General features: G+C 45.9%; 1 pseudogene across 1 annotated transcript in view; it reads left to right on the top strand.

Annotated features, from left to right (window-relative positions):
- LOC311137531 (plasmanylethanolamine desaturase 1-like) overlaps positions 1–20,765 on the top strand; it is a 36,693-nt pseudogene extending 15,928 nt beyond the window's left edge. Inside the window, exons 3-7 of the transcript in view lie at positions 3,192–3,311; positions 3,450–3,541; positions 8,391–8,535; positions 9,502–9,719; positions 20,649–20,765. The product of the transcript in view is annotated as a plasmanylethanolamine desaturase 1-like (transcript). The remainder of the gene's footprint in view (positions 1–3,191; positions 3,312–3,449; positions 3,542–8,390; positions 8,536–9,501; positions 9,720–20,648) is intronic.
- The last annotated feature ends 279 nt before the right edge of the window (positions 20,766–21,044 follow it).

Here is a 21,044-nt window from a genome sequence, read left to right as displayed (position 1 = left end):
CTCGTTCTCTGGCTCTCTCAGTCTCTCCCACTCTAAGCATGTGACCCACTTTTACTACTCCCCCCCTCCACCCCTCCCAAAGTCCCATCTGAAGATAGGCCTACAGAGAACTGGCCAGGGGACAGAGAGACAGAGAGCAAGAAAGAATAGCAGAGAGGTGTCTATTCATAAAGATAATTATGCATCTATCTACACTGTTGTATGTGTAATGTTTTAGTAATTACTATGAATAAATGTTTGTAATTGTATTGTGAATGTGTGTATGCGAACTTGCGTGTGTGTGTTTGTGTGTGTTTGTGTGTGTGCATGTGTGTGCGTGTGTGTGGGAGAGAGAGAGAATGATGCTGTCATGGTATGTTGGCACCACTGACTCGGTCTTTGTGCTGTGAAAGGCAGCCATTCTGGGTGTGTGAGTTCGTTTTGTCTGTGACTCTGGAGGAGGTGAGAGGCTGTCTTTCAAAGAGACTCTGTACTGAGAACACAAGGCCTCGGCGTTTAGGACAACACAGTCAGGAGTGAGGGAAGAAAATATCCCTTTGTCCAGACTAGATAGAGGCGTAATACTGGGCAGGCTTCGAAGTGCTGTACAGAAAGCATGCAAATCATGAATCTATTTACACAGGACTATGACTTCCAGAGGACAAGCAATATATTGACTACTTTGATAAGTAACTCGGGCTCTGCTCAATATTCACACAACGGCATGGTACATGCTTGCAGATTTACTGAAGGCATCTGTACAGTAGACTAGGCCATGTACACGGAGGGCCTTTCCTGGAAGAAGCAGAACCCAACCACACTCAATTAGACCCACGTATCAGGAGGAATAATATAAAACCTGGGTTCCTGGTTCATGTATTTTCCAAAAACATCCTTGCACAGAGATCCATGTCACGAGCTACTCATAGTGCAAGATTCCTTGAATTGAGAGGTTTGAAATCACTTCCTGTGTCTGTGTGATGCGTCACTATGGCAGGAGAGATGGTTCCCATTCTGCTGCTGCACTGTAAAGTGGAGTGGGAGGTAAACAGGTGAGATTGAGCGAGGGAGAGAGAGAGGAGAAGGCCATTAGCATTCACAGGGTGTTGTTTGGTGCTGGCGCTGTCCCTCTGTGCCGAATCAGGCGTCGTTGATTAATTTCAGCCTATTAGCACCCCCCTTTCCTCATCTTCCGCCCCTCCCAGGTTAATTCCATGCCAGCGTGCAGAGTCGGGGGCTGCTGGTGTGAGCGATGGTAGAGGGGTTGCCAGGGAGCGTGTTGTTGTCAGGACTGTATTAATGAGCACACCACTCTGGTCCTATGGACAGGGGGACTGTGTTTCTGGCTGCGCACGGTTGCTCTGTCGAGGCCTGGCCTAGTTTCTCCTCTCACCAGGGAGCAGGAGGATCCAAGGACTGACGCAGATCACCTGACAGCGGCCCCACTGCGCAACCCCGAGTGTGTGTGTGTGTGTGTATGTGTGTGTAGTTGGGGAGTGTGTGATTGCTTGTGTAAGTATGAAAGTATGCTTGAGAGTGAATTTTTGTGTAGTGAATCTCTGGTGTCTGTCTCTCCTGTGTTTTGACAGAGTGGTAGAAATGGTGTCATATTTAGTGTGGAGACAACAAAACTATGGTGTAATACTTAACCTTGCTGTAAATGGTATATCTAGACATAGTCTAAGGCAAAGTTTCTGTTACATAGAGTTTTCATGGGCCACTGCAATCAAAGAGTATTCAGTGATTTATGTTCTGTATTATTAGGTTACACCCCCCTTGATAAAAGGTAGCATCTCTTACATTTTGGATCACATTCTGCAAAAATTACAGTCCTTTGAAAGGATCTTGCACACATTTCGTTAGCATCCCAGAGTGTGTTTGTATCAGTGGCTAGTAAGAAGTGAAGTCAGACAGTCGCTAAGTGGTAGAAGCCTGCCAGTCTCTGAGGTCATTCCTCTGCAGGAGCCTCTGCTGCCCCACACCTGTCCTTCACAGCTGGCCACAGCACACCTGGCCTCGCCGCCATACATAGCGTGCACACCTGGATGCTTCTCACTTGATTCATCCGTTTCATTTAGAGCAGCTCATAACAGCTAAGAGCACTCCAGTCTCCTCCATCAACACTACATGGCTAGGCTAGTACAGTGTAAACAGGTGCCGTGTGAGAGATGAGGGCGGCAATACACAGGTGAAGGGTTGTGTGTGAACTCTCCTGTGATGATTGAGGACCAGTTCTATGTCTTATGAGAGGAAGGTGTGAAACTCGTATTCCCATGAGTATTGGACTGGTTGGTTAACTTGGTTTAGTTGGGCCTGAGAGACCCTATTAAAACGTTCATCAATACCCCATAACCTCCTGGCACTCCAATCTACTCCATTGGAAAAATCTAATGTCATTAAACTTTCAGATGCCTTGACTTCACTGTGGCACATGATGCCTTGCATCTGCAGAAAGGGAGATAGAAAGAAAAAAGCAAGACGAGCTGAATAGGGAGGAGAGAAAGAGATATGGACAGAGAGACAAGGTTAAAAGAAGAAAAGAAGGGAAATCAGAACTGAGAGGTAGAGTGAGAATGAGAGGGGGAAGCAGAGGGGATCAGGCTAGTCTCAGTGGATGTGGTGATGAGGTACAGTACAGTACGGTAGTGGCTGCCTCTAACTTAAGCAGCTCCGCACTGCTCCGTAGGCTGCTGAATGATTCCCTAGCCCTCTAATCGTCTCCGTGCCCGCTGGGGCAGAGTGGCGACATGGTGGTCCTTCCACCCGCCTATGTCCGACCCACCGTATCTCTTTCCGCTGTCACAGCTGACCTGTGAGTTTAGAGCTGTGTCAGCGGTGCTCCGCACATGAGGGGTCACAACCCAAACCTCGGCATACACTTGTCTTCATCGAACCGATTACCCCTTAACATTGTGGTTGATGGGACGCACACACACTGTGACGGACACCCACAGATGTGGCGGCGCCCCCAGCGTTTGACCCAATGACCCTACAGAGCTGAGAGTGGACGTTCTCCTGGTACCAGGGCTGACCTCACTCTGCTCATTAACACAGTAGATCACAGGACAGGTTACTCTACACTCTCTTCAGAATGTAGTCCTCAGCACTATTGTACAGTACAGAGGAAAGTGCAAATGTACGGTAGCTTTATTAATTTACCAGTGTCTTTGTAATTGTGTGACTCATATTGTGTGATTTGCTGTTTTCCTCAGGTAAGCGACTGCAGGAGTGGATCAGTGTGGTTCTGTGCGTCTCTCTCTTCATCATCAACCTCTCCTTCCTCCTCCTCAACTTAACCATGGTGCACATCTACAAAATCATATTCGCCGTCCGTAAGTTATTCTCAAACATTTTCAGTTAAATGTTTGAAATGACCTTGAAATAGCCTGAAGTTACAAAAACTATTGTCCGATATATTGGTAAAAGATTTGTCTTCTCTTTCCTCCACTCTTTTCTGCTCCCCACTTCAGTAATGGGGATAGTGATGGCGGACTTTGCCTCTGGTATGGTGCACTGGGGAGCAGATACCTGGGGCTCTGTGGACATCCCAGTCTTTGGGAAGGTAAGGGACAGGGTTCAGAGTTCAAGGTCATTCCCAGACCTCAGACTCATCCTTTGACTCTTGAGAAGTATTCCAAATGACTACATATCAGTCATATGAGGGATTGTTAGGCAAAACAGAGGCTAAACATAATATCATCCCATTTCCCAATGAGTTATATCAGTGAAGTCACACCCACACTGTCTGTATACCTGTGCTTAGGACTGTGACGGTCAAGGAAGTTTGGATGACGGTTTATTGTCTGCCAAATGACCGCAGTCACCGTTATAATCATTCTAATAGCATACTTTTCTTGTTTGCTACAACGCCTTGACTCTGTAGGAGTCAAGGAGCAACAACGTTTAATCACGTTATAAAGAGTCCATGTTACTGCGGAAACGGACTCAACCGCACATGATGTGTCATCTTTTTTGAATGCCCAGCCGTCCAGTCGTCAGTCAGCTGTTCGTTCCAAAACACAAAATTAGTTTTGCGTCCTCTCGTCTCATATTGGCTGTTAGATGTAAACCAGGTTTACTTTTACCTTGCTGCTTTTGAGTAAAGTTTGTCAACTTGAATATGAAGTAGATTTTTAAAAAATATAAATAAATAAAAACGGTTATGGCGGTTATTTTATTTCGTGACGGTCTTCATCCGTAATCGTCCGTTACACAATTATACAATAACCGTGCCAGCGCTACTCTGTGCTTTTGCAATCCACCACCCAGTACACCCACACCCACCGTCCTGCTCCTGTGCTGAGCAGGCCACATCCAGCCAGTCTCCTCCAGTCCTGTCCCCCCTACATCCCAGTCATGTGAAGGGCACGGACATCCAGGGTTATTACCATACAGTAGCACTGGGCTTTATTGGTCTATAGTGGTTAATCCTCCCATGGCTGCTCCAAGCAAAATGTAATTATCTCCCCCAGGACATACGACTCCCTGACTGGAACCCCCCAGCCAACACCACAGCCACCCCAGCCCACCCCCCACACTTTTCCCACCCCTCTTGGACCAGGGTTACAGCACCTGGGCTCCGTATTTATGCATAAGCAGAACTTGGTCATGCTCCCCTCGTCCAATTAGAGAAAAGGTCACTCTCATCCTGTCCAATTAAAAGTGCAGCTGGTGGATGTGATGATCTTTGAGGTGATGAATCGCTGGGTCTGTGTGTATTTCTGCTGATGATGGGGCTAATTGTCATCAGCAGCCTGTCTGGTCAGAGCTCCAGAGCGGCCCAGCCGTGCTAAGCCCCTGCTCAGCCTGCCGCCCCGCTGTGAAGCGGTTACTGCTCTGACTCTGCAACATGGCTGCTGCTTGCTGTCGATACTATTGCTTTCTGGGATCATTAGGATTTGCCACCTGGGGACGATTGGGCTTCAAAAAGAGTGGGGGAATTTACAGACATCTAGAAAGGAGTGTTTTAAGACCCTTAACCAGCAAATTAAAGGGAACACTTAGCGGGTGGATACACCATTTTGTACCCGAGGTTCAAACAGAAGAACTTCACTTGAGGGAGAATCATTATTGACAGTAATTAGAGGAGAAAAAAACTCGAATTGAACGTCTTAAACCAGTTCAGTCCGTAGGTGAGGGGAGGGGAAATGTCCTTTCGATGGCGGGGTTGCCAGGACGATGGTAGATGTGAGTCTTGATTAGTGAAAGGCGGGCGAGGCGGGCCGTTAAACGATGTGGGATTAGTGTTGGTGTGGCTGCAGTGTGCAGAGGAGTCCACACACCCGCTCTGTGTGCCGTCTGGGGCTTAGCGCTCCTTTAATCTCGCTGACAGACCGGGAGAACGTAAAGGAAGATAATTGTCTAAATATAAACAGATAGTTTCCCTTGCTCCCGCAGAGCATCTCCATGCGTCCTCAGATATACATGTGATTGAGTTCTGCCCACAAACACAGGATAATTACTTTTTACCGTCATTGACACGCTATGGTAATATGGCGCAAAACGATTCCTCTTTTTATGTGGGAAATAAAATGACCTTCCTTGTGTATTTTCTCTTTGTGATTATGCGATTCTCTCCCACATTCCCTTTCATTTGTGACACGCGCGCTGTCACAGGCAGGTGTCTGTCTCAGCGCGGGCGGGTTGTGAATGACGGGCACCGCTGTTCCAAGGTTTATTATGATGCTGGATCAGAGCCGTGGGGCTGTGCCGTTTTATAGCAGGTTATCTCTCTGTTCTTTAATGTATAGTGTGATGGAGAGCTTTCTCCTCCGGCTTTCGTGTACGCTCCTCTACAGGGCCGTGGATCATGAGTTAATCTGTGAGACCAACTCCAACCTCTAACCCTTTGGAGGTGGAACACAGGTTCTCATGCGTGTCACGCTGCAGGGTTGAGGATCTATGTAGAAAATTGCATTCCCAACCATAGCACACCCCCTGACTGACTTACATAATTTAGCTTCCAATCCTTTTTTCATCCATCCTTTTACATCCTTCCTCTGTCATCTCTTACCTGTGTTTTAATGGACACAGCACTGTGAGAGATACCTCCACCAAGCTAGCACAAGTTACAATATTTGTCATGGCCCTTCGAGATGGAGTTGAACCAATGACCACACCTGATGACCATTGATTGTTTTGGGAAATCTCTGGTATTTTATTACCCTTTAGATAATGAAGAGGTACAGGCTAGATAGACATCTAATGTCTGTGATTGAAATGGATATCCCCTCTCATGTTATGTCTGACATGATTGCACTGAATATTCAGTTGTAAGTTAATTAAATCAATTTTATTTGTCACATGTTTCGTAAACAACAGGTGTAGACTAACAGTGAAATGCTTACTTATGGGTCCTTTTCCAACAATGCAGAGTAAAGATAAGATACAAAATGTTATAAAAATAGAAATAGTGACACAAGGAATAAATACACAGTGATTAGTGAATAACAATAACGAGTAAAAATAACATGGCTATATACAGGGAGTACCAGTACCGAGTCGATATGCAGGGGTACGAGGTAATTGAGGTAGCTATGTACATACAGGTAGGGGTAAAGTGACTAGGCAACAGGAAAGATAATAGACAGTAGCAGCAGCGTATGTGTTGAGTGTGAATGTGTGTGACGTCAGTATGCATGTGTGTGCATGCTATGTGTGTGTGGGCGTATGTAGTGTGTGTGTGTGTGTGTGTGTGTGTGTGTGTGTGTGTGTGTGTGTGTGTGTGTGTTGGGATGTCAGTGTAAGTATGTGTTTGGGTAAAGTCCAGTGTATGTGCATAGAGTCAGTGCAAGAAATGTAGCAGTCTTATTTAATAGACTTATGGCTTGGGGGTAGAAGCTGTTCAGGGTCCTGTTGGTTCCAGACTAGTAGCAGAGAGAACAGTCTATGGCTTGGGTGGCTGGAGTCTCTGAAAATTCTTTGGACCTTCCTCTGACACCGCCTGGTATAGAGGTCTTGGATGGCAGGGAGCTCGTTCCCAGTGATGTACTGGGCCGTACTCACCACCCTCTATAGCGCCTTGCGATCGGGTGCCTTGCAGTTGCTGTACCAAACGGTGATTCAGCCAGTCAAGATGCTCTCAATGGTGCAGCTGTATAAGTTTAGGAGGATCTGAGTGCCCATGCCAAATCTTTTCAGCCTCTTGAGGGGGAAGACGCGTTGTCGTGTCCTCTTCACAACTGTGTGGGTGTGTGTGGACCATGTTAATTCCTTATTGATGTGGACACAGAGGAACTTGAAGCTCTCGACTCGCTCCACTACAGCCTCATCGATGTGGATGGGGGTGTGCTTGCCCCTCTGTTCCCTGTAGTCCACAGTCAGCTCTTTTGTTTTGCTGACAATGAGGGAGAGGTTGTTGTCCTGGCACCACACTGCCATGTCTCTGACCTCCTACCTATAGGCTGCCTCATCATCGTGGGTGATCAGTCATACCACCATCGTGTCGTCAGCAAAGTTGCTAATGGTGTTGGATGTGTTGTTGCATACCTTTAACGCCCAGGGGCGGTTCATCAGGAATTCCAAGATCCAGTTGCAGAAGTAGGTGTTCAGTCCCAGGGTCCTGAGATACAGACCGGGTCAGAGAAAATGTCAGTGAAGACACTTGCCAGCTGGTCAGTGCCTGGTATTCCTTGGCACGCGTCCTGGTATTCCTTCTGGCCCGCGGCCTTATGAATGTTAACCTGTTTAAAGGTCTTACTCACACCGGAACAGCTGGTGCTCTCATGCATGGTTCAGTGTTGCTTTCCTTGAAGCGAGCATAGAAGGCATTTAGCTCATCTGGTAGGCTTCCGGCTGGGCTTCCCTTTGTAATCTGTGAAAGTTTGCAAGCTCTGCCACATCCATCAAGCATCAGAGCCGGCGTAGTAGGATTCGATCTTAGTCCTGTATTGACGCTTTCCTTATTTGATGGCATGTCAGAGGTCGTAGCGGGATTTTTTATAAGCGTCCGGATTAATGTCCGATCCTTGAAAGTGGCAGCTCTACACTTTAGCTCAGTGTGGATGTTGCCTGTAATCCATGGCTTCTGGTTGGGGTACGTACAGTCACTGTGGGAACGACTTCGTCAATGCACTTATTAATGAAGCCGGTGACTGATGTGGTAAACTCCTCAATGTTATTGGATCAATCCCGGAACATATTCCAGTCTGTGCTAGTGAAACAGTCCTGTAGTTTAGTATCCGCTTCGTCGGACCACTTCCGTATTGAGTGCGTCACTGGTACTTCCTGTTTGAGTTTTTGTTTGTAAGCATGAATCAGGAGAATATAGTTATGGTCTGATTTGCCAAAGGGAGGGCAAGGGAGGGCGATGTGGAGTAAAGGTGATCAAGAGTTTTGTGTGGAGAGAAATTATAATTAAATTATCATAATGATATTCCTCCTCTAACTACCTCCCCTCCTCTTCTATCTTGTTTTCTTTTTCTCCATTCCGGGAACACCACATTGACCCCACAGCCATCACGCTACACGACTTCATAGAGACCAATGGGGACAACTGCATGCTCACAATACTGCCTCTGGCACATATGGCCTACAAGTTCCTGACGTACCAGCCAGGTGAGAGAGAGGGGATTGACACACACACACACACACACACACACACACACACACACACACACATATACACCCGTGCATTACAACCTGAACAAGGTCTCATCCATAAAGGATGTGTGTGTGACAACACGGAGAGGAGCTGTAGACAGACAGACACGGGCACTCTCAGGCCATGACAGGGTGATGCATTTTACGAGAGACATGATGTCAGGGCTTCATGGTGGCTCGGAGCAAACCAGAGATCACTGACCTTGTCATGAGCCGTGTCACAGTAAGAGGAGGCAGGGCGGAGAGCAAAGGGCAGGGAAGCCTGGCGGAGTGACAGGGTGACATCCACACCTGTCATGTCTGCTGCTCGCTGAGGGTCAGGGGTTCAGGGTGAGAGTGGAGAGGGGGACATGGAGGAACACGTAAGTGACACTAGCGTGAGAGTGGAGCCAAACAGAAAACAGACTCCACCACAGCTTTCTTTCTAGTCAATGCCTCATCTCACCAACACTGGTTCTCCAAAATACTGTATCCTGATAATGCTGTACTGTTTCATACTTGCAAGTGAATACCTTAAATAGGGTAAAGTTTGTTTTTTACTCACTTACATGTGAAGATGCTTCAGACATATACTGGAAAACATTGAAACCACCTTGTCATTTACAATGAATGTCACATTTATCTGCCTCAACAACAACTGCCTCTCTTCCCCTCTCTCTCTCTCTCTCTCTCTCTCTCTCTCTCTCTCTCTCTCTCTCTCTCTCTCTCTCTCTCTCGCTCGCTCGCTCTCTCCCTTGCGCTCTCTCTTCATCTCTCTCTCTCTCTCTCTCTCGCTCGCTCTCTCCCTTGCGCTCTCTCTTCATCTCTCTCTCTCTCTCGCTCGCTCTCTCCCTTGCGCTCTCTCTTCATCTCTCTCTCTCCCCCTTCTCTTTCTCTCCCTCTCTCCCTCTCTTCCTCTCGCTCGCTCTCTCTTTCTCTCAGATGCCCTAGCAGAGACCTACCCTTGGGAGTGCTTTGTGTTTGTGCTGGCAGTCTTCGTCACATTGACCAATCACATTCATAAGTGGTCTCAACTGTATTTTGGTCTTCCCCACTGGGTGATGCTGCTGCAGGACTGTCACCTGGTGTTACCCCAGAAACACCACCGCATCCACCATGTGTCCCCTCACGAGACCTACTACTGCATCACCACAGGTACTATACGCTACTGTACTGATGTATACCGCTTACTGTTATCACTTCAGGTACTATACACTATTCTGTATATTACCTATGAGGTACTATACAGTTGTGGTCAAAAGTTTTGAGAATGACACAAATATTAATTTTCACAAAGTCTGCTGCCTCAGTTTTTCTGATGGCAATTTGCATATACTCCAGAATGTTATGAAGAGTGATCAGATGAATTGCAATTAATTGCAAAGTCCCTCTTTGCCATGAAAATGAACTTAATCCCCCAAAAACATTTCCACTGCATTTCAGCCATGCCAGAAAAGGACCAGCTGACATCATGTCAGTGATTCTCTCGTTAACACAGGTGAGAGTGTTGACGAGGACAAGGCTGGAGATCACTCTGTCATGCTGATTGAGTTAGAATAACAGACTGGAAGCTTTAAAAGGAGGGTGGTGCTTGAAATCATTGTTCTTCCTCTGTTAACCATGGTTACCTGCAAGGAAACGCGTGCCTTCATCATTGCTTTGCACAAAAAGGGCTTCACAGGCAAGGATATTGCTGCTAGTAAGATTGCACCTAAATCAACCATTTATCGGATCATCAAGAACTTCAAGGAGAGAGGTTCAATTGTTGTAAAGAAGGCTTCAGGGCGCCCAAGAAAGTCCAGCAAGCGCCAGGACCATCTCCTAAAGTTGATTCAGCTGCGGGATCGGGGCACCACCAGTGCAGAGCTTGCTCAGGAATGGCAGCAGGCAGGTGTGAGTGCATCTGCACATACAGTGAGGCGAAGACTTTTGGAGGATGGCCTGGTGTCAAGAAGGGCATCGAGGAAGCCACTTGGACTGCTGAGGACTGGGGTAAAGTCATTTTCTCTGATGAATCCCCTTTCCGATTGTTTGGGGCATCCGGAAAAAAGCTTGTCCGGAGAAGACAAGGTGAGCGCTACCATCAGTCCTGTGTCATGCCAACAGTAAAGCATCCTGAGACCATTCATGTGTGGGGTTGCTTCTCAGCCAAGGGAGTGGGCTCACTCACAATTTTGCCTAAGAACACAGCCATGAATAAAGAATGGTACCAACACATCCTCCGAGAGCAACTTCTCCCAACTATCCAAGAACAGTTTGGTGACGAACAATGCCTTTTCCAGCATGATGGAGCACCTTGCCATAAGGCAAAAGTGATAACTAAGTGGCTCGGGGAACAAAACATCGACATTTTGGGTCCATGGCCAGGAAACTCCCCAGACGTTAATCCCATTGAGAACTTGTGGTCAATCCTCAAGAGGCGGGTGGACAAACAAAACCTCACAAATTCTGACAAACTCCAAGCATTGATTATGCAAGAATGGGCTGCCATCAGTCAGGATGTGGCCCAGAAGTTAATTGACAGCATGCCAGGGCGGATTGCAGAGGTCTTGAAAAAGAAGGGTCAACACTGCAAATATTGACTCTTTGCATAAACTTAATGTAATTGTCAATAAAAGCCTTTGACACTTATGGAATGCTTGTAATTATACTTCAGTATACCATAGTAACATCTGACAAAAATATCTAAAAACACTGAAGCAGCAAATTTTGTGAAGACCAATAATTGTGTCATTCTCAAAACTTTTGACCATGACTGTACAGTACTGAACTAATAGATCTCAAGATGGCGGTGTACTATATGGCTGCTGTTTTACATTCTCTGACCCAACTCTGACCGACCTTATTTTGTGATTCTTTTGGCGTTTATATTTACATTTTTTTTGCATGAAATGTATATTATATATTTATACTTTTTTTATTAGTTATAATATTTTTGATATTCATTACTGCACTGGTGGGTAGAGCTTGCAAATTAAGCATTTCGCTATACTTGTGCCTGTTACAATACAACTTGAAGTATTACTATTGCATAGCCACAGATAAAACAGTACTGCAATGTACTGTAATGTTCTGAACTTTACTGTACTGACATACTGCCTACTACTGCATCACCACAGGTACTGTACAGTATTTTACAGATTTCTTGCTGTAACACATTACTGACATACCACCTACTGTAACCACTGCATCACCATGGCTACTAACAGTAAGCCACTGCATCTTTGCAGAGGTATTGGCACTGATCACATATACGTGACATCTACAGCAGTGCAGTGTTAAACTGTATAAAGGTATATTGGAGGGCTCCACCAACCAAGTGTACTGCAAGATCATGCACCATTTTATGATCATAGAAGTTATCCCCCTGAGACCTACCACTAGAAAAAAAACATACAGGTTCATATGACAATGTATCAAACAAGGCTGAGCTAACGGCCATGATTATAGAAATATAGAAATCACATCAAGAAGAATTCAAATAGTATCTTCCATTGAAAGGTCCATCCTAGATGGCTGCCATATGTGGGTGGTAGATACAGTATAAATAACCTGGAAAAGCAATCTATTTGTCTATGCATGTGTGTGCTGGCATTAGGCCCCAGTAAGAGATCCACAATGAGTATTCAGTGTGTGTCTGAGAGGGTGCACTGGAGAGAGGTTGCTTATGCGTCACCCTGTTCCCCTATGGACACCAGATGTGCGTGTGTGTGCAGAGGGGGGTGGGCGTATTTGTATGTTTACAGTGGGGGAAAAAAGTATTTAGTCAGCCACCAATTGTGCAAGTTCTCCCACTTAAAAAGATGAGAGAGGCCTGTAATTTTCATCATAGGTACACGTCAACTATGACAGACAAAATGAGCTTTTTTTTCTCCAGAAAATCACATTGTAGGATTTTTAATAAATTTATTTGCAAATTATGGTGGAAAATAAGTATTTGGTCAATAACAAAAGTTTCTCAATACTTTGTTATATACCTTTTGTTGGCAATGACACTGTCACGATCGTTATTAGAGGCAGACCAAGGCGCAGCGTGATAACCGTACATCTTTTAATGAGTACTTTACATCAACAACAAAACAACAAACGATACGTGAAGTCCTAGGTTATACACCAAAACAAACCTTACGGAACAAGATCCCACAAATAACTAGTGCCAACAGGCTGCCTAAGTATGGTTTCCAATCAGAGACAACGAGAAACAGCTGCCTCTGATTGGGAACCACCCTGGCCAACATAGAAAACACGAACTAGAACACAACATAGAAAATCACACATAGAAAATCCACACCCTGGCTCAACATATAAGAGTCCCCAGAGCCAGGGCGTGACAGACACAGGTCAAACGTTTTCTGTAAGTCTTCACAAGGTTTTCACACACTGTTGCTGGTATTTTGGCCCATTCCTCCATGCAGATCTCCTCTAGAACAGTGATGTTTTGGGGCTGTCGCTGGGCAACACGGACTTTCAACTCCCTCCAAAGATTTTCTATGGGGTTGAGATCTGGAGACTGGCTAGGCCACTCCAGGACCTTGAAATGCTTCTTACGAAGCCACTCCTTCGTTGCCCGGGCGGTGTGTTTGGGATCATTGTCATGCTGAAAGACCCAGCCACGTTTCATCTTCAATGCCCTTGCTGATGGAAGGAGGTTTTCACTCAAAATCTCACGATACATGGCCCCATTCATTCTTTCCTTTACACGGATCAGTCGTCCTGGTCCCTTTGCAGAAAAACAGCCCCAAAGCATGATGTTTCCACCCCCATGCTTCACAGTAGGTATGGTGTTCTTTGGATGCAACTCAGCATTCTTTGTCCTCCAAACACGACGAGTTTAGTTTTTACCAAAAAGTTATATTTTGGTTTCATCTGACCATATGACATTCTCCCAATCCTCTTCTGGATCATCCAAAAGCACTCTAGCAAACTTCAGACGGGCCTGGACATGTACTGGCTTAAGCAGGGGGACACGTCTGGCACTGCAGGATTTGAGTCCCTGGCGGCGTAGTGTGTTACTGATGGTAGGCTTTGTTACTTTGGTCCCAGCTCTCTGCAGGTCATTCACTAGGTCCCCCCGTGTGGTTCTGGGATTTTTGCTCACCGTTCTTGTGATCATTTTGACCCCACGGGGTGAGATCTTGCGTGGAGCCCCAGATCGAGGGAGATTATCAGTGGTCTTGTATGTCTTCCATTTCCTAATAATTGCTCCCACAGTTGATTTCTTCAAACCAAGCTGCTTACCTATTGCAGATTCAGTCTTCCCAGCCTGGTGCAGGTCTAAAATTTTGTTTCTGGTGTCCTTTGACAGCTCTTTGGTCTTGGCCATAGTGGAGTTTGGAGTGTGACTGTTTGAGGTTGTGGACAGGTGTCTTTTATACTGATAACAAGTTCAAACAGGTGCCATTAATACAGGTAACGAGTGGAGGACAGAGGAGCCTCTTAAAGAAGAAGTTACAGGTCTGTGAGAGCCAGAAATCTTGCTTGTTTGTAGGTGACTAAATACTTATTTTCCACCATAATTTGCAAATAAATTCATTAAAAATCCTACAATGTGATTTTCAGGGAAAAAAATCTAAATTTGTCTGTCATAGTTGACGTGTACCTATGATGAAAATCACAGGCCTCTCTCATCTTTTTAAGTGGGAGAACTTGCACAATTGGTGGCTGACTAAATACTTTTTTCCCCCACTGTATGTGTGTGTGTGTGTGTGTGCGTGCGCACGTTTGTGTGAGCACGTGTGTGTGTGCACTGTCTTTCTGACCCTCCCTCCTCTTCCTTGTCCCTAACCTTAGTGGGGGGCTGTGATGAGTAGAGTGGAGAGGGAAGCGGACACAGGGGAGCTCCACAGCTCTGTCACCACTCCTCCACCCTCCCTGCCTGTGTCCCCGGGGCCCGCCGCCTGCCTTTGTGTGTGCCAGTGGCTGGAAATCTCCATGTATATTTAATGCTAACCTGCTGTCAGTGCTAACAAATAGGCCTGCATGGGGAGAGAGAGGGAGCGGGACAGAGAGGAGAAATCGAACAAACAACCGGAGCTGCTTTGCTCTCCTCCTGCAGAGAGGGGGTCACCTGAGGGACAGGGGGACTGCAGACACACTGCAGCCACAACACAACACACTCTTCTCTGTGGGTGTACAGACCTATATGTACGCATGCACACACTGTATGCGCTCACAGCATGTGGATGTACAGGTAACTGCCAAAATAAAGGAAACACCAACATAAAGTGTCTTAATAGGGCTTTTGGTATCTTGTTACAAAATACATTGGAGTGTAGTTCAGCCCAGTGTAATACAAATTACAAAATGGCGCCGATGGCGCTGACAGACATGGCAGCTCTGCTTCTAGCTCCTAAACAACTTTGCAGTATTTTGTTTCTTTGTTTGTTTTTGATATTTCCTACATTATTAGCCGAGAATGTTTTTTTTGTTATTACATACAGCCGGAAATAACTTTTGGATATCAGAGCGGCGGTAACTCACCAGCATTACGACCACGAATATAACTTTCCTGAATTGGATCCTTTGTTCGTACCCCCCAGGGCAATTGAACTTAACCCAGAGGCTAATCCAAGACGCCGCCGGCGGAGAAGAGGTATTTGGAGTGGACTTCTAGTCTGACTCAGGAGGAGTGCATACCATCCACCGCTTCTGAGTATATTACTCGCTAATGTTCAGTCTCCGGACAATAAAGTAGACAAGATCAGGGTGAGGATCTCCTTCCAGAGAGACATCAGGGACTGTAACATACTCTGTTTCAAAGAATCATGGCTCTCGGGATGTACTGTCCCCGGCATACAGCCAGCTGGGTTCTCAGTACATTGCGCAGACAGGAATAAAGAACTCTCCGGGAAGAAGAAAGGCGGTGGTGTATGTTTCATGATTAACTACTCATTGTGTGATTGTGATAACATACAGAAACTCAAGTCCTTTTGTTCACCCGACCAATAATACCTCACAATCAAATGCCGACCGTATTACCTCCCAAGAGAATTCTCTTCGGTTATAGTCACAGCCATGTATATTTCCCCTCAAGCCGATACCACGATGGCCCTCAAGGAACTGCACTGGACTTTATGCAAACTGGAAACCACATATCCTGAGGCCGCATTTATTGTAGCTGGGGATTTTAACAAAGCAAATTTGAGGAAAACGCTACCGAAGTTCTATCAACACATTGACTGTAGTACTCGCTCTGGAAAAACACTCAACAACTGCTACTCCCCCTTCTGGGATGCCTACAAGGCCCTCCCCCGCCCTCCCTTTGGCAAATCAGATCACGACTCCATTTTGCTTCCTATAGGCAGAAACTCAAACAGGAAGTACCCGTGCTAAGGTCTAGTCAACGCTGGTCTGACCAATCGGAATCCATGCTTTAAAATTGTTTTGATCACGCGGACTGGGATATGTTACGGGTAGCCTCTGAGAATAACATTGAGGTATACACGGACACAGTGACTGAGTTCATCAGGAAGTGTATAGGGGATGTTGTTCCGGCTGTGACTATTAAAACCTACCCAAACCAGAAACCGTGGATAGATGGCAGCATTCGCGCAAAACTGAAAGCGCAAACCATCACATTTAACCATGGCAAGGTGACTGGGAATATGGTCGAATACAAACAATGAAGTTATTCCCTCCATAAGGCAATCAAACAGGCAAAACGTCAGTACAGAGACAAAATGGAGTCGCAATTCAACAGCTCAGACAATCATGGGTAACAAAGGTAATACCAGCCAAGTCACAGACACCGACGTCTTGCTCCCGGACAAGCTAAACACCTTCTTCGCCCACTTTGAGGATAACACAGTGCCACCGACGCAGCCCGCTCCCAAGGACTGTGGGCTCTCGTTCTCCGTGGCCGACGTGAGTAAGACATTTAAGCGTGTTAACTCTCGCAAGGCTGCCGACCCAGACGGCATCCCTAGCCTCGTCCTCAGAGCATGTGCAGACCAGCTTGCTAGAGTGTTTACGGACATATTCAATCTCTCCCTATGTGTCCACCATTGATCCTGTACCCAAGAAAGCAATGGTAACTGAACTAAATGACTATTGCCCCATAGCAGTCACTTCTGTCATCATTAAGTGCTTTGAGAGGCTAGTTAAGGATCATATCACCTCTACCTTACCTGACACCCTAGACCCACCTCAATTTGCTTACCGCCCCAATAGATCCACAGATGATGCAATCGCCATCGCACTGCACACTGCCCTATCCATCTGGACAAGAGGAATACCTATGTAAGAATGCTGTTAATTGGCTATAGCTCAGCATTCAACACCATAGTACCCTCCAAGCTCATCATCAAGCTCAAGGCCCTGGGTCTGAACCCCACCCTGTGCAACTGGGTCCTGGACTTCCTGACGGGCCGCCCCCAGGTGGTGAAGGTGGGAAACAACACTTCCACTTCACTGATCCTCAACACAGGGTCCCCACAAGGGTGCATGCTCAGCCCCCTCCTGTACTCCCAGTTCACCCATGGCTGCTCGGCCACGTACGCCTCCAACTCAATCATCAAGTTTGTAGACGACACAACAGTAGTAGGCCTGATTACCAACAATGACGAGACAGCCTACAGGGAGGAGGTGAGGGCCCTGGCAGAGTGGTGCCAGGAAAATAACCTCTCGCTCAACGTCAACAAAACGAAGGAGCTGATCGTGGACTTCGGGAAACAGCAGAGGGAGCACGCCCCTATCCATATTGACGGGACCACAGTGGAGAAGGTGAAAAGCTGAAATGGTCCACCAACACAGACACTGTGGTAAAGAAGGCGCAATAGCACCTCTTCAACCTCAGGAGGCTGAAGACCCTCACAAACTTGTACAGATGCACAATTGAGAGCATCCTGTCGGGCTGAATCATCACCTGCTACGGCAACTGCACCGCCCGCCACCGCAGGGCTCTCCAGAGGGTGGTGCGGTCTGCCCAACGCATCACCGGGGGCACACTGCCTGCCCTCCAGGACACCTACAGCACCCGATGTCACAGGAAGGCCAAAAAGATCATCAAGGACATCAACCACCCGAGCCACGGCTTGTTCACCCCGCTATCATCCAGAAGGCGAGGTCAGTACAGGTGCATCAAAGCTGGGACCGAGAGACTGAAAAACTGCTTCTATCTCAAGGCCATCAGACTGTTAAATAGCCATCACTAGCTGGCTACCACCCAGTTACTCAACCCTGCACCTTAGAGGCTGCTGCCCTATATACATAGACATGGAATCACTGGCCACTTCAATAATGGAACACTACTCACTTTCATCATGTTTACACAATGCTTTACTCATCTCATATGTATATACTGTATTATATTCTACTGTATTTTTGTCAATGCCATTCCGACATTGCTCGTCCTAATATTTATATATTTCTTAATTCCATTATTTTACTTTTAGATTTGTGTGTATTGTTGTGAATTGTTAGATACTACTGCACTGTTGGAGCTAGGAACACAAGCATTTCGCTACACCCGCAATAACATCAGCTAAATATGTGTATCTGACCAATAAAATTTGATTTGAGTTGAAAATACTATAAGTAATTGAAATACATAACAGAAATACTGCCCATCTCTGCCCATTAGTGTTCAATTGGGTTGAGATATGGTGACTGAGACACACACACACACACACACACACACACACTTTAAACCCTCTATGCTTCTTTGAGACCCCTCTTTCAAATTTTTAGATCTCTTCTAGTCATGTTAGCCAAAATAATTACCCTAAGCATGATGGGACGTTTTAATTTCTTAATTAACTCAGGAACCTCACCTGTGTGGAAGCACCTGCTTTCAATATACTTTGTATCCCTCATTTGATCAAGTGTTTTATTCATTTTGGCAGATACCTGTATATACCGAATGCCTAAATGTATGTGTATTTCTTTATAAATACTTTATAGATGTGGTTATGTGCAATTCCTTCAATATGTCTAGTATCTTTGTGGATACAATTAAAGTATTTGTGTGTGTGTGTGTGTGTGTGTGTGTGTGTGTGTGTGTGTGTGTGTGTGTGTGTGTGTGTGTGTGTGTTGAGTTCATACAGTGCATTCGGAAAGTATTCAGACCGCTTAAATTTGTCCACATTTTGTTACGTTACAGCCTTATTCTAAAATGTATTAAATAAATAAAAATCCCCATCAATCTACACACAATACCCCAGAATGACAAAGTGAAAACTGTTTTTTAGACATTTTAGCAAATGTATAAAAAAACAAAAACAGAAATTCCTTATTTACATAAGTATTCAGACCCTTTGTTATGAGACTCAAAATTGAGCTCTGGTGAATCCTGTTTGTATTGATTATCCTTGAGATGTTTCTACAACTTCATTGGAGTCCACCTGTGGTAAATTCAATTGATTTGATAAGATTTGGAAAGGCACACACCTGTCTATATAAGGTCCCACAGTTGACTGTGCAGGTCAGAGCAAAAACCAAGCCATGAGATCGAAGGAATTGTCCGTAGAGCTCCGAGACCGAATTGTGTCAAGGCAAAGATCTGGGGAAGGGTCCCAAAACAGTTCTACAGCATCGAAGGTCCCCAAGAACACAGTGGCCTCCAACATTCTTAAATGGAAGAAGTTTGGAAATACCAAGACTCTTCCTAGAGCTGGCTGCCAAGCCAAACTGAGCAATCGGGGGAGAAGGGCCATGGTCAAGGATGTGACCAAGAACCCGATGGTCACTCTGACAGAGCTCCAGAGTTCCTCTGTGGAGATAGGAGTACCTTCCAGAAGGACAACCATCTCTGCAGCACTCTACCAATCAGGCCTTTATGGTAGAGTGGCCAGAAGGAAGCCACTCCTCAGTAAAAGGCACATGACAGCCCACTTGGAGTTTGCCAGAAGGCACCTAAAGGACTCTCAGACCATGAGAAATAAGATTTTCTGGTCTGATGAAACCAAGATTGAACTCTTTTGCCTGAATGCCAAGCGTTACGTCTGGAGGAAACCTGACACCATCACTATGGTGAAGCATGATGGTGGCAGCATCATGCTGTGGGGATGTTTTTCAATGGCAGGGACAGGGAGACTAGTCAGGATCGAGGGAAAGATGAACGGAGCAAAGTACAGAGAGATCTTTGATGAAACCTCCTCCAGAGCGAAGGTTCATCTTCCAATAGGACAACGACCCTAAGCACACAGCCAAGACAATGCAGGAGTGGCTTCGGGACATGTCTCTGAATGTCCTTGAGTGGCCCAGCCAGAGCCCGGACTTGAACGCGATCTAACATCTCTGGAGAGACCTGAAAATAGCTGTGCAGCAACACTCCCCATCCAACCTGACAGAGCTTGAGAGGATCTGCTGAGAAGAATGGGAGAAACTCCCCAAATACAGGTGTGCCAAGCTTGTAGCGTCATACCCAAGAAGACTCGAGGCTGTGATCGCTGCTAAAGGTGATACAACAAAGTACTGAGTAAAGGGTCTGAATACTTATGTAAATATGCATTTTCTGTTTTTTTTATTTTTATAAAATTAGCAAGAAATTCTAAAAACCTGTTTTTGCTTTGTCATTATGGGGTATTGTGCATAGATTGATTAGGATATATATATATTTTAATCCATTTTAGAATAAGGCTGCTACATAACAAAATTTGGAGAAAGTGAAGTGGTTTGAATACTTTCCAAATGCACTGTCCATGCATTTTTGTGCATGTATGACCACCTGCATTCGCTCCCTTCCTTCCTGTGTATGTGTACTACTAAAATATATTTGATGTCCAACCCTCCTGGGAGTGGGTGTCTGATTCTATAGCATGGATAAGGGTGGATGGTGTATGTGACGTATTTGAGTTCAGCAGGCCTTGTGTGATGTATGGTGTGTGGAAATACAGTACATATTTATAACTGTAAGTGTGTGCATTACTCTGGTGCCAAAGCCAGATCTCCTTCCTCTCCCCTGGCAGCAGAGATCCTCTGAGAGCTGATGTATCTACTACCGCTGCTACCTGGAACACAGTGTGGTGTTGGGGATGTGTGCATGTTTCATTTGATGTCATTCTGTTGTTAACTTGCCTCATGTATTTCTTCCCATTCCCCTCACTCTCTCTTTTTTATTTTTTATTCCATCCCTTTCTCTCTCAGGGTAGTTGAACTACCCTCTGGACAAGATGAGCTTCTGGCGGAGGATGGAGAGGTTGATGGAGAGAATGACGGGTCACAAGCCTCGGAGTGATGACATGGAATGGACCAAGAAAATGGAGTGAAGGGCTCTGGGCCTAGTCGGAAATTTGGTTGAACGTGGCATGTGTATAACTACAACCAGTTAGCAAGTCGGACATTTCAGAGCTCCGACTAGGACGTGAACATGGCATCTCTCTGTATCAGCAGGACAGTGGGGTGGGGGTTTGGGGCTGGCGGACTGAGGGTGGGGTGGGTTTTTCTGCTTTTCACCCTCTTCCTCGGTCTCTCTCCCTTACCCCTTATACTATAACACGCCTACATACTTCCTTGTCATGGCATAGTACCTCAGCAAATACACGGAT

This window comes from Coregonus lavaretus (genome assembly GCF_964263955.1).
Source record: "Coregonus lavaretus genome assembly, chromosome: 11".
Taxonomy (NCBI): Eukaryota; Metazoa; Chordata; class Actinopteri; order Salmoniformes; family Salmonidae; genus Coregonus; species Coregonus lavaretus.
This window is presented reverse-complemented; position numbering and strand designations above follow the sequence as displayed.